The sequence below is a fragment of the Saccopteryx leptura genome, chromosome 3 (assembly GCF_036850995.1).
Source record: "Saccopteryx leptura isolate mSacLep1 chromosome 3, mSacLep1_pri_phased_curated, whole genome shotgun sequence".
Taxonomy (NCBI): domain Eukaryota; kingdom Metazoa; phylum Chordata; class Mammalia; order Chiroptera; family Emballonuridae; genus Saccopteryx; species Saccopteryx leptura.
In genome coordinates, this window is record NC_089505.1 from 213,074,287 (window position 1) to 213,089,093 (window position 14,807).

Below are 14,807 nucleotides of genomic sequence, written 5' to 3' on the forward strand. Positions count from 1 at the left end.
TGGAGAGGCCCTAGGAAAGAAAAACAGCTGGAAGGAGAGACAAACTGGAAACCCGGGGACCTCGCCTGGGCTGGCCTGTCACGACCCTCCCTCATGCCTTTCCTCTACCCAACGGCTTTGACTACTCTGCTCCCTGGGGAGTCTCCCGCCTCCCCATTCCTTAAACTGCCCTCAACTCTCTGTTCTTCCTCTCTAGTCTTTTTACCTCAACCCTTTTATTTCTCCCCATGTACTTCCTCTGGTTCATCCTGAACCTAATGCACTTAGGGGCTTGAGGCCTGGGAAAGGAAAGGAAGGTGTCACCGGGAGGTTTTCCTTGTCCCCATCATCTCCCTCCCTTTCACCCATACTGTCAAAGCAGGATGGGCTCGCCATTAAGCCAGGAACTAAGGAGCCAGGATGCCAGGATGGCTGGTAGTCAGGCTGCTGGTTGATGGAAAAGAACAGGTGAATAGGGCTAAAGCCAAAGAGAGATGTGGAAATCAGGACAAACTGACCCAGGGAATCACATTGAAAGAAAGGAAAAGTGACCGGCTGTTTCAACCCTACATAGCCTTACTATCCCCCAAACACAGGGTCAGTGATGTCTCATCTTTCCTCAGAGAACCCTGGACATCTCTCCAAACAGCAAAACTGCTCCTTCTCCATCCACACTTTCCATAAAGACCCTTTGATTCTGGGAACATCAGTGTGAAGGAAAAATAAGGCTACTTCACACAGCACTGATTGGCTCCCACCTTGGTATTGCCTGCTGTGTAAGATCATTTACTGTGTGGGAGCTGGGACAAAACACAGTCATTCTCAAAATTCCCAGGTTAGTGGGTGGCCTGGGAGACACTGGCATTCTTAGATAATTTTATCTGAGTAGGCACCTCCTTCCTCCATGCCCCTACTCCCCTTCCCTGGACTGGAGGAAAGGAGAGACAGGGTTTGCTACTTCTGGCCAGTCTTGACAGAACTGAGATCAGGGTGCATAGTAACACCAACTGGGCTGAACCCTACCATAAGGAAACAAGACACACACACACACACACACACAAACAGATGAAAGTCCAAGTGAACCAGTGACAAAAACAGAATTGGAAATAATGAAACAATACTTATACAAGGTTAACTGTTGGGGGTCTTGGGTCCAAGGCAATTTAGTAGCCAGTGGAGCTGGGGATTTTTTTGTTTGTTTATTATTTATTTTTTGCAACTATTTTATTTATTGATTTTAGAGAGAGAGGGGAGAGAGAGAGAGAGAGAGAGAGAGAGAAAGGCAGCGGTGGAGGAAGGAGCAGGAAGCAGCAACTCTAGTAGCTGCTTCTTGTTTATGCCTTGACCCAGCAAGCCTGGGATCTTGAACCAGTGACCTCAGCATTCCAGGTCGATGCCCTATCCACTGAGCCACCACAGGTCAGACTTAATTTATTTTATAGGAGGAAGTGCAAGAGAGACAGGGAGAGAAACATTGATTTTTGTTGTTCCACTTATTTGTGCATTAATTGGCTGATTCTTCTATGTACCCTAACCGAGAATTTAACCTACAACCTTTGAGAATCAGAAAGACAGTCTAACCAACTGGGCTACCTAAACAGAGCCAGTAGGGCTGTTTTAGGCTGAAAAGAGGTTTTGAGAGAAAGACATCTAAAAGTATAGAGGTAGAAATCCTCTCAGATTCTAGCACAGGGCTTAGGTACTCAAATATGTGCTCATTGAATAGATCAGTGAACAGGGATTGAGGTGTAATTCAAAGTTTTATGGCCCAACTAAAATCTCAATTTAATCCAATAAGTATTAAGTACTAACTTCAGGTACAATCCACCTTAGGATGTAGTCCCAGTCTTTAAGGAAATGATCTTCTATTTGAATTAAAACAAGATTTACATGTACTAAATGATTAAAAAGTAATACTGCCCTAGCCGGTTGGCTCAGTGGTAGAGCGTCGGCCTGGTGTGCAGGAGTCCCGGGTTCAATTCCCGGCCAGGGCACACAGGAGAAGCGCCCATCTGCTTCTCCACCCCTCCCCCTCTCCTTCCTCTCTGTCTCTCTCTTCCCCTCCCGCAGCCAAGGCTCCATTGGAGCAAAGATGGCCCAGGCGCTGGGGATGGCTCTGTAGCCTCTGCCTCAGGTGCTAGAATGGCTCTGATTGCGGCAGAGCGACGCCCCAAGATGGGCAGAGCATCGCCCCCTGGTGGGCGTGCTGGGTGGATCCCGATCTGGCGCATGCGGGAGTCTGTCTGCATCCCCTTTACAGCTTCGGAAAAATACAAAAAAAAATTAAATAAAATAAAAAAAAAATAAAAAATAAAAAGCAATACTGCCTGGCCAGGCGGTGGCGCAGTGAATAGTTTCGGACTGGGATGCAGAAGGACCCAGGTTCGAGACCCCAAGGTCTCCAGCTTGAGCGCGGGCTCATCTGGTTTGAGCAAAGCTCACCAGCTTGGACCCAAGGTTGCCAGCTCAAGAAGGGGTCATTCAGTCTGCTGTAGCCCCCTGGTCAAGGCACATATGAGAAAGCAATCAATGAACAACTAAGGTGTCGCAATGAAAAACTGATGATTGATGCTTCTCATCTCTCTCCGTTCCTGTCTGTCTGTCCCTATCTGTCCCTCTCTCTGACTCTCTCTCTCTCTCCCTGTAAAAAAACAACACAATACCAAGGCCCTGCTCAATTGGTTAGAGAGGTGTCCCGGCATGCCAAGGTTACAAGTTCAATCCCTGGTCATGAAACAAACAAGAATCAACCAAGGAATGCATGAATACATGAAACAACAAATCAGTGTTTCTCTTTTTCTTTCTTCCTCCCTCTCTCTAAACAAAAAACAGGCCCTGGCCAGTTGGCTCAGTGGTAGAGCGTCGGCCTGGCGTGCAGGAGTCCCGGGTTCAATTCCCGGCCAGGGTACACAGGAGAAGCGCCCATCTGCTTCTCCACCCCTCCCCCTCTCCTTCCTCTAGGTCTCCCCCCCCACCCCCAGCAGCCGAGGCTCCATTGGAGCAAAGATGGCCCAGGCGCTGAGGATGGCTCTGTGGCCTCTGCCTCAGGCGCTAGGATGGCTCTGGATGCAACAGAGTGACACCTCAGATGGGCAGAGCATCGCCCCCTGGTGGGCGTGCCGGGTGGATCCCGGTCAGGCGCATGTGGGAGTCTGTCTGACTGCCTCCCCGTTTCCAGCTTCGGAAAAATGCAAAATAAATAAATAAATAAATAAAAACAAAGCGTTCTGGCCTCGGTTGGTTACAGCATTGTCTTGAAACTCAGAGGGTGCCAGTTGGGTCCCTGGTTAGGGCACATACAGGAACAGATCAATGTTTTTGTTTCTCTCTCTCTCTCTCTGCCACCCCCTCCTTTCTCACTAATATCAATAAATAAATAAACATTTAAAATAAAGCAATACCAAGTCTCAAAAAAAAAAACCCAAAATAAAAACAACAAAAACCCAAAAGCTACATTGAACATAATCCAAAATGAAAGAAAAGACAATAAATCTTTTTTTGTGATGACTACAGGGAAAGATAATGGATACATTTTGGGAAAACTTCAGTGGGAGTTGACTTGTTACAAAAGAAAAGAGATAATGTTCCAAAGAGGAACATAACTTAAGCAAAAACTTTTACTTGGTGAGCATGAAGCCTAAAGCATAGATAGCAAAGGGTCCTGAATGACTAATATGCAAGAAAGATACCAGTTTGGCCCTGGCCAGATAGGTCAGTTGGTTGGAGCACTGTCTCCATGCATTAAGGTTGTGGGTTTGATCCCCAGTCAGGGCACCTATAAGAATCAACCAATGAATGCATAAATAACACTGGGGAACAATTTTTTTTTCATTTTCTGTTGCATGAGGGTTTAGAACTGTTTCTATATATTTCTGCATCGCTGATTCCAAATCTGAAATCCACTTTTTGGTGCATGCTCTAGTTCTTATTCAATTTTAATTGCATTTTGTTACAGTTAAATGGCATGCATTGGTTTTTAAATTGGAGTTAAAGGGCAATGACTCTTGGATAGAACATAACCACAAGGCAATTAATGTTTTACAAACATCACTTTAACATAATTGTAGTGGTTTTTAAACGTAAAAAATTACTATCTGATAAAAACACCCTCTTATTTTGTTTAAAGATTGAATCATGTCTGACCAGGTGGTGGCACAGTGGATGGAGCATCGGACTGGGATGTGGAGGACCCAGGTTCAAGACCCAGAGGTTGCCAGCTTGAGCGCGGGCTCATCTGGTTTGAGCAAAAGCTCACCAGCTTGGACCCAAGGTCACTGGCTTGAGTAAGGAGTTACTTGGTCCGCTGAAGGCCCGTGGTCAAGGCACATATGAGAAAGCAATCAATGAACAACTAAGGTGTCTCAATGAAAAACTGATGATTGATGCTTCTCATATCTCTGCGTTCCTGTCTGTCTGTCCCTGCCTATCCCTCTCTCTGACTCTCTCTCTGCCCCTGTAAAAAAAAAAAAAAAAAAAAAAAAAAAGAAAGATTGAATCATGGTTTCTTTGAGTAGGTGTAAATGTAAGAATAGTCCTGACACCTTCTGTTATATATGAGGCTGTTACACACTTCAAAATCAAAGGCGCAATATTTCATCATTTGTGACACGTGCATATATTGCCTATTTTCAAGTTCCCCTTGGCGACCAAGACAAGAATTGGGCTCCTCATCTTGTGTGTCATAATCGTGAGGAAATGCTTCATGACTGGACAAAAGGAAAATGCAAAGGAATGCCTCTGGTATTCCCATGGTTTGGCGTGAACTTGAGGACCACAGCAGTGACTGTTATTTCTGTCTGATCCATACAAAGGGCATTGACAAGAAAAAATGGCATATGATCACATATCCTAATATTCCTTCAGCAACACAACCTATCCCACACTCTGAGACACTCCCGGTTCCAGTTTTCCATGGTTTTAATTCTTCTAAGAATGAAGAAAGTGAACATGGTGATCAAGTGTGTTTTGATAAGATGCATGAGGAAATGGTTGTAGAATCTGAAGGGTCTTCTTCTGATGCCAAGCAGTCACTAACCCCTCAGCAGTTTAGCCAACCTGAATTGAATGACTTAGTAAGAATGACATAAAAATTGTCCTCGACTTTCTGAAGTATGAGGAGCATAACTGGATCATTTGTGTGGATCTTAAAATGATAAATTTCCTAAAAAAAAAAAAAAAAAAAGAAATTTCCTGCTAGGACAACAGAGAGGTTTCATGAAGTATCCTTGCTTTCTGTGTTTGTGGGACAGCCGAGCTCGGGAGAAACACTGGACACAGAAGGAGTGACCAAAACGTGAAGCTCTGGAAGTCGGGATGCAAAATATTGTGAAAGAAACAGTAGTTAATCTAGACAGGATCATTTTTCCCCCACTTCACATCAAACTTGGCTTAATGCAGCAGTTTTTTCAGGCTCTGAATAGAGAAAGTGAATGCTTTTAACATATAATTTCTGCTTTTCCTGCCTTGTCTTTCGAGAAGATAAAAGCAGATGTATTCGATGGGCCTCAAATTTGAACCCTCATACATGACGAAGAATTTGCCAGGAAGATGAATAAGGAGGAGAAAGCAGCATGGCAGTCTTTTGTGGCAGTTACAAAGAACTTCCTTGGCAACAAAAAAGCAAAAAACTATGAACTTCTAGTTCAAAGGATGTTGTTGGCTTTCTGTGACATTGGATGGAACATGAGCATTAAGATTCACTTCCTGGCCCTGGCCAGTTGGCTCAGCGGTAGAGCGTCGGCCTGGCGTGTGGGGGACCCGGGTTCGATTCCCGGCCAGGGAACACAGGAGAAGCACCCATTTGCTTCTCCACCCCCACCCCCTCCTTCCTCTCTGTCTCTCTCTTCCCCTCCCACAGTCAAGGCTCCATTGGAGCAAAGATGGCCCGGGCGCTGGGGATGGCTCCTTGGCCTCTGCCCCAGGCGCTAGAGTGGCTCTGGTCGCGGCAGAGGGACGCCCTGGAGGGGCAGAGCATTGCCCCCTGGTGGGCAGAGCGTCGCCCCTGGTGGGCGTGCCAGGTGGATCCCGGTCGGGTGCATGCGGGAGTCTGTCTGACTGTCTCTCCCCATTTCCAGCTTCAGAAAAAAAAAAAAAAAAAAAGCAAAAAAAAAAAAAAAAGATTTACTTCCTGAGGCCCTGGCTGGTTGGCTCAGTGGTAGAGCGTCGGCCTGGCGTGTAGGAGTCCTGGGTTCGATTCCCAGCCAGGGCACACAGGAGAAGCATCCATCTGCTTCTCCACCTCTCCACCTCTCCTTCCTCTCTGTCTCTCTTCCCCTCCCGCAGCCGAGGCTCCACTGGAGCAAAGTTGGCCCGGGCGCTGAGGATGGCTCTGTGGCCTCTGCCTCAGGCGCTAGAATGGCTCTGGTTGCAGCAGAGCAACGCTGCAGAGGGGCAGAACATTGCCTCCTGGTGGGCATGCCAGGTGGATCCCGGTTGGGTGCATGCGGGAGTCTGTCTGACTGCCTCCATGTTTCCAACTTCAGAAAAAAAATTCAAAAAAAAGAAAAAAAGAAAAAAAAAGGATTCACTTCCTGAACAGTCACCTTGATAAGTTTCCCAAAAATCTTGGAGCTGTTAGTGATGAGCAGACTACTGCTGGAGCATCAAACGAGATTGTCCTCAACAAGTACACAAACGCAAGAGCTACAAACGCAAATTTCTGCCTGAATAGAATTTAAATAAGTTTTGCGCAAATTTTATGATTAAAATAAATGTTTTAATATGTTCTATTTCAAAATTGTAGACAAATTTTTATGCAATTATATCTTTTAGTGTATTAGTATATTTACTGCATTATATAAATTATTATATTTTCACAAAGATAATGCCCAAGAAGACATTCTACTTTGTTATGTTAAACTAAATGTTGAAAATTTTACAATCAGATGAAACCCTAAAATCTTGAATTGTAAAAAAACTGTAGCTTACAGAGAAAAACTAATGTCAGTTTTGAGACCAGCACACTCGAATTAGGTAAGAACAAGAGTTTTTGTGGATGCAACAAAAATTTTGTTCCCCAGTGTAAGTGGAAGAACAAATCAATGTTTCCCTCTTTCTCTAAAATCAATTAAAAAAAAATTATTTGTTTATTTTTTGGTATTTTTCCAAAGTTAGAAGTGGGGAGGCAGTCCGACAGACTCCCGCATGCGTCCGACCAGGATCCACCCAGCATGCCCACCAGGGGGCTATGTTCTGCCCATCTGGGGCATTGTTCCGTTGCAGCCAGAGCTGTTCCAGCACCTGAGTTGGTGTCCATGGAGCCATCCTCAGCGCTCAGGCCAACTTTGCTCCAATGGAGCCTTGGCTGTGGGAGGGGAAGAGAGAGAGGAAGAAGAGGTGGAGGGGTGGAGAAGCAGATGGTTGATTCTCCTGTGTGCCCTGGGTGATTATTGAACCTGGGAATTCCACACGTCAGGCTGACACTCTACCACTGAGCCAACCGGCCAGGGCTAAAAGAAATATTTTTAAGATACTAGTTAGAAGCAGAAGAAAAAGGAAGGCAGAAGGAGGCAAATTATGGAAGGCCTGGTATGCCAAGGTAAATAGATTAAAATAATTTGGTAAGTATAAGATTTAATTTTAAGTTCTTAAATAAGGGTGTTACTTGTCAAAATGTTTTATTGTAGCAAGAAGACAAGGAGACCTAGAAAGAAGATAGGAAAGTTCAAGGATAAGGGGAGAGAGATAGTCAGACAAAGGTAGTTGGCATTGGGATGAAATGGATGAATCTGAGAAGTATTTCAAAGGAGAAGTCCAAATAACACAAGTCCAAGTTCCTGCTCCCTGGAGTGTTCTGGAGAAAAGCACACAGTCCCACAGACTGGCACCTTTAATAAATTCAGGATCTCCATGTTTGGAAAATGACTGTCTCCCAATCCCTACAAGTAGCTATTTCAAACAACTGCCTCTCTTTTCAAGTTTCTTTGGAATTTGAACTCCTCACCACCTCCTTGCTCAATTTTTCTTTTCTCCTTCTCCTTCTCCTTCTCCTTCTCCTTCTCCTTCTCCTTCTCCTTCTCCTTCCTTCTCCTCCTCCTCCTCCTCCTCCTCCTCCTCCTCCTCCTCCTCCTCCTCCTCCTCCTCCTCCCCTTCTGCTTCTTCTTCTTTATTGTGCAAGAGAGAAAGACAGGCAGGCAGGCAGGGACAGACAGACAAGAAGAGAGTAATGAGAAGAATCAACTTGTGGTTGCAATATTTTAGTTGTTCATTGATTGCTTTATCATAGATGTCTCGACCAGGCGGCTCCAGCCAAACCAGTGACCTTTTGCTCAAGCCAGTGACCTGTGGCTCAAGCCAGCCTCCATGAGCTCAAGCCAGCAATAATGGGGTCATGTCTATGATCCCACGTTCAAGCCAGCGACCTCGTGTTCGAACTGGTAAGCCCACGCTAAACCTAGTGAGCCCACACCCAAGCAGGTTAACTTCGAGGTTTCAAACCTGGGCCCTCAGTGTCCCCCGTCGATGCTTTATCCACTGCACCACTGCCTGGTCAGGCCTCCTTGCTTATCTTAAGCAGAATCCATAGCCATCTTCGGAGAAAATAGAATAAAGTGAGAATTCCATGAACTTTTTGCTCTCTAGACATGCACTTAACTGCGACCTCACATCTCTCCCATCCAGTAGATCCATCCATATTACCTGCCAAGACTCACCTTTCCACTTTACTATAAGCTTTGTGCACTTGGGGCCCAGCTATGTCTGCTTTACTCACCACTGTAGCCTTTGCATTTAGCACAGTGCCTGGCACGTAGCAGGTGTTAACCATTAACACATTGGTTGAATAAATCTGTATAGTACTCTGTATCTCCTCCTGCTTAGGGGTTTTATGGTTCACATCTTCAAATCTTTTCTCCTTTATTTTTTATTTTATTTTTTTCCTTTTTATTGAGTTTATTGGGTTGACACTGTTTAACAAAATTATACAAGATTCAGGTGTACAATTCTACAACACATCATCTTTACACTGTATTTTATGTCTCCTCCCTTTATTTTTTTTAAGACTTCATTTATTGATTTTACAGGGAGAGGAAGGGGGGTTAGCGAGAAATATCAACTCATAGTTGCTTCACTTTAGTTGTTCATTTATTGCTTGTCATGTGTGCCTTGACCTGGACAAGCTCAGGGTTTAGAACCTGTGACCTCAGCATTCCAGGTTGACATTTTATCCACTGTGCCATCACAAGTCAGGTTTGTCCTTCTTTACTTTTAACCATTCATTTTCTACTGACATTCTCCCTTTAGCATATACCCATTCTCAAGTATCTCCCATAATTTAAAAAGAAAACTCCTAAACTTTTCATTGATCTTTGTCTATATTTAGCCATCACTCAGTTTTTCTTCCCTTCACAGCTAGCCTTCTAAGAGTCATCTAAACTTTTCTGTGCCCAACTTCCCCCTTCTCATCCCCTTCTCAATCATTTTAGTTTTTGGCCCAGTCAATCCACTGAGATTGTTCTTATTAAGGCTACTCTTGACTTCCTTGTAACATTCAATGAACAGCTCTTTAGTCTTTACACATTTACCTTCCTTATGGCATTTGACTCTGTTGACCTTTCCTTTCTTGAAATCCTCTCCTTTTTTTGGCTCCTAGGGTCTTCTTCCTCTTGACAGAGATTAGGGACTTAATAAATATATATATTTAGGCCTGACCTGTGGCGGCACAGTGGATCAAGCGTCGACCTGGAAATGTTGAGGTCGCCAGTTCGAAACCCTGGGCTTGCCTGGTCAAGGCACATATGGGAGTTGATGCTTCCAGCTCCTCCCCCCCTTCTCTCTCTCTGTCTCTCTCTCCCTCTCTGTCTCTCTCTCTCCCTCTCTCCTCTCTAAAAATGAAAGAAATAAAATAAAATAAAAATATATATATTTAATAAATATATATTTATATATATATACATACATATACTGCTCACAAAAATTAGGGGATATTTTTTTTTTTACTTTATTTATTTATTTTTTAGAGAGGAGAGAGAGAAGGGGGGAGGAGCTGGAAGCATCAACTCCCATATGTGCCTTGACCAGACAAGCCCAGGGTTTCGAACTGGCGACCTCAGCATTTCCAGGTCGACGCTTTATCCACTGCGCCACCACAGGTCAGGCAAAATTAGGGGATATTTTATAGCTTCATATTCATTTTGAAATAACCCCTAATTCTTGTGAAGAGTATAGTTAAAATGAATGAATGGCTTCACTTATATTAATACGGCCTTTCTTTCTCAGCCTTCTCTGACCTCTCCTTAAATATTGGTGTTCCCTAGGGTCACATCCTGAATGCAGCGCCTTGGACCGCTTGGCCATCCTGACGACACGTTTAGGGTCACATCTTTATTTTTTTGTTTGTTTATTTTTTGTTGTTGTTTTTTTTGTTTTTTTACAGAGGCAGAGATAGACAGGGACAGACAGACAGGAACGGAGAGAGATGAGAAGCATCAATCATCAGTTTCTCGTTGCGCGTTGCGACTTCTAAATTTTTATTTTTATTTATTTATTTATTTTTACAGAGAGAGAGAGAGAGAGAGAGAGAGATAGGGACAGACAGGAATGGAGAGAGATGAGAAGCATCAATCATTAGTTTTTCTTGCGACACCTTAGTGTTCATTGACTGCTTTCTCATATGTGCCTTGACCGTGGGCCTTCAGCAAACCGAGTAACCCCTTGCTCGAGCCAGCAACCTTGGGTCCAAGTTTTGCTCAAACCAGATGAGCCCGCGCTCAAGCTGGTGACCTCAGGGTCTCGAACCTGGGTCCTCCGCATCCCAGTCCAATGCTCTATCCACTGCACCACCTCCTGGTCAGGTGCGTTGCGACTTCTTAGTTGTTCATTGATTGCTTTCTCACATGTGCCTTGACCGTGGGCCTTCAGCAAACCAAGTAACCCCTTGCTCGAGCCAGCAACCTTGGGTCCAAGCTGGTGAGCTTTGCTCAAACCAGATGAGCCCACGCTCAAGCTGGTGACCTTGGGGTCTCGAACCTGGGTCCTTCCGCATCCCAGTCCGACGCTCTATCCACTGCGCCACCACCTGGTCAGGCTAGGGTCACATCTTTAGCTATTTTTCTTGCTCCACACATTTCAATGGTCAAGATAATCCATACCAACAGTTACAATAACTACTTACATGCTGCTCACCATGAAATCTAGCTGTTCAAGCTGGGTCTTCCTCCTCTATATGAGCTCTAAACGCATATAGATAGCTTATTTGATACTTCGTTTTGGATTTTTCATAGGTATTTTTACCACTTAGTCTGAAGACAGGAAGCTTGTCTCTCTTTATTTTCTGCGAGTGAGAGAGCGACAGACAGGAAGGGAGAGAGATGAGAAGCATCAACTCATAGTTGTGGCACCTTAGTTGTTCATTGATTGCTTTCTCATATGTGCCTTGATGGGGGATGGGAGGATGGCTTTTGCTGAACCACTGACACCTTGCTCAAGCCAGTGACCTTGAGCTTCAAGCCAGCGACCATGGGGTCATGTTTATGATCCCATGCTCAAGCTGTATGAGAACACACTCAAGCCAGTGACCTCAGGGTTTCAAACCTGGGTCCTCAGCATCCCAGGCCAACACTCTATCCACTGCGCCACCTCCTGGTCAGGCATTATTTCTTTTTTTTGTATCCTCAGCACCCATTCATAATGCCTGATAAATAGTAGATAGAGGACGAAATAAATTCATCAAAGATATGAACTAAGCCTGACCTGTGGTGGTGCAGTGGATAAAGTGTCAACCTGGAACACTGAGGTCGCTGGTTTGAAACCCTGGGCTTACCTGGTCAAGGCACATATGGGAGTTGATGCTTCCTGCTCCTCCCCCTTTGTGTCTCCCTTCTCTCTCCCTCTCTCTGTCCCTTCTCTCAAATGAATAAATAAAATCTTTTTTAAAAAAAGATATGAACTACCTCCAGGTATCCGGTATCAATCTTGCTAAACTGCTTCAAATCATAGTGAACTTTCTCCTTCTTAACTGATATGAGTATGGGTCCTAACCATGGTAAAATCTCAGCTAAGCATAAAGAATTGTTACATTTTGAATATTTTCCCAGACACCTGAATTTATCCAATTAAATGCAAAGCATTTTCATTTTAACTTTTAAATTAAGGATGATTTTAAAAGATATTATTAACTTCCTGTGGGTTATATAGTAGAAAGAGCATGATAAGGAGTCATTAAGACCTAGATTTGCCTGGCCTGGAGTCAGAGGTGGATTAAGGTAGGTTGAGGCCCCGGGCACAGAAGAAAATGTTGGGCCCCTTAAAAAAAGAGAGAGACAAGGCCCTGGCCGGTTGGCTCAGTGGTAGAGCGTCGGCCTGGCGTGCAGAGGTCCCAGGTTCGATTCCCGGCCAGGGCACACAGGAGAAGCGCCCATCTGCTTCTCCACCCCTTCCCTTCTCCTTCCTCTCTGTCTCTCTCTTCCCCTCCCGCAGCCAAGGCTCCATTGGAGCAAAGATGGCCCGGGCGCTGGGGATGGCTCCTTGGCCTCTGCCCCAGGCGCTAGAGTGGCTCTGGTCGCAACAGAGTGATGCCCCAGGGGGGCAGAGCATCGCCCCCTGGTGGACAGAGCGTCGCCCCCTGGTGGGCGTGCCGGGTGTATCCCGGTCGGGCGCATGCGGGAGTCTGTCTGACTGTCTCTCCCCATTTCTAGCTTCAGAAAAATACAAAAAAAAAAAAAAAAAAAAGAGACAGGGAAAATAAAAATACGTATTAGCCTGACCAGACGGCCACACAGTGGGTAGAGCATCGGACTGGGACATGGAGAACTCAGGTTCGAAATTATGTCACCAGCTTGAGTACAGGATCATAGACATGACCCCTTGGTCGCTGGCTTGAAGCCCAAGGTTGCTGGCTTGAGCAAGGGGTCACTCACTGTGATGTAACCCCCTGGTCAAGGCACATATGAGAACACAATCAATGAACAACTAAGCAGTCGCAATGCACAACGAAAAACTAATGATTGATGCTTCTCATCTCTCCATTCCTGTCTGTCTGTCCCTGTCTATCCCTCTCTCTGACTCTCTGTCTCTGTAAAAAAACAAAAAAAACCAAAAAAAAACCCAACATGTTGCCCTGGCCAGTTGGCTCAGTGGTAGAGCGTCAGCCTGGCGTGCAAGGGGTCCCGGGTGTGATTCCCGGCCAGGGCACACAGGAGAAGCGCCCATCTGCTTCTCCACCCCTCCCCCTCTATTTCCTCTCTGTCTCTCTCTTCCCCTCCCGCAGCCAAGGCTCCATTGGAGCAAAGATGGCCCGGGCGCTTGGGATGGCTCCTTGGCCTCTGCCCCAGGTGCTAGAGTGGCTCTGGTCGCAACAGAGCGACGCCCCGAAGGGGCAGAGCATCGCCCCCTGGTGGGCAGAGCGTCGCCCCCTGGTGGGCATGCCGCGTGGATCCCGGTTGGGCGCATGTGGGAGTCTGTCTGACTGTCTCTCCCCGTTTCCAGCTTCGTAAAAATACAAAAAATAAATAAATAAATAAATAATAAAAAACAACAACACGTTAACCATATTTTATTTATTTATTTATTTATTTTACAGAGACAGAGAATGAGTCAGAGAGAGGGATAGACAGGGACAGACAGACAGGAACAGAGAGAGATGAGAAGCATCAATCATTAGTTTTTCATTGCGCATTGCAACACCTTAGTTGTTCATTGATTGCTTTCTCATATGTGCCTTGACCATGGGCCTTCAGCAGACTGAGTAACCCCTTGCTGGAGCCAGCGACCTTGGGTTCAAGCTGGTGAGATTTTCCTCAAACCAGATGAGCCGGCACTCAAGCTGGTGACCTCGGGGTCTTGAACCCGGGTCTTTTGCATCCCAGTCCGACGCTCTATCCACTGCGCCACCGCCTGATCAGGTACCATATTTTAAATAAGTAAAAAATTTTATGTACTGCTAATGTTAAGTCGGGGCCCAGGAATCAGAGGCCCCGACTTCTGAAGGGCCCCGCAAACCCCCAACTCGACACTTTTTTCTAATGACACCTAGTTTGGTTTCATATGTGCAATTTTAACATTAATAGCTACGCTAACCTCCCTGACCAGGCTGTAAGATTATTTTTTTTTAAAGATTTAAAGACTTTATTGATTTTACAGACAGAAGAAGTGGGGGAGTGAGAAGTATCAACTCATAGTTGCTTCACTTTGGTTATTCATTGATTGCTTGTTGTATGTGCTTTGACCAGGCAAACCCAAGGTTTGAATCAGCAACATCAGTTTTCCAGGTTGTGACACCATACACAGGTCAGGCAGACTGTAAGATTTTCTTTGTGTGACAGAGACAAAGAGAGGGACAGATTGACAACCTTGTGACACCTTAATTTCTCATTGATTGTTTTCTCATATGTGCCTTGAAGAGGGGTGGAGAGGGTGTGGGAAAATGGGGGGGGGGGGCTACAGCAGACCGAGTGACCCCTTGCTCAAGCCAACGACCTGCCAGCAACCTTAGGGTTTCAAACCTAGGTCCTCCATGTCCTAGTCTGACGCTCTATCCACTGCGCCACAGCCTGGTCTGTTTTTAAGATTCTATCTTTTTTTGTGTGTGTGACAGAGATAGAGAGAAACACAGGGACAGAAGGGAGAGAGATCAGAAGCATCAATTCTTTGTTGTGGCACCTTAGTTGTTCATTGATTGCTTTCTCAAATGTGCCTTGCTGGGGGTGGCGATGAGGGGGGCCTACAGCAGACTGAGTGACCCCTTGCTCAGCCAGTGACCTTGGGCACAAGCTGGTGACTTCAGGGTCTCAAACCTGTGTCCTCCGCATTTCAGTCCGACACTCTATCCACTGCGCCACAGCCTGGTCAGTTTGTAAGATTTTTTTTGTTTGTTTTTTTTGTTTTTGTTTTTT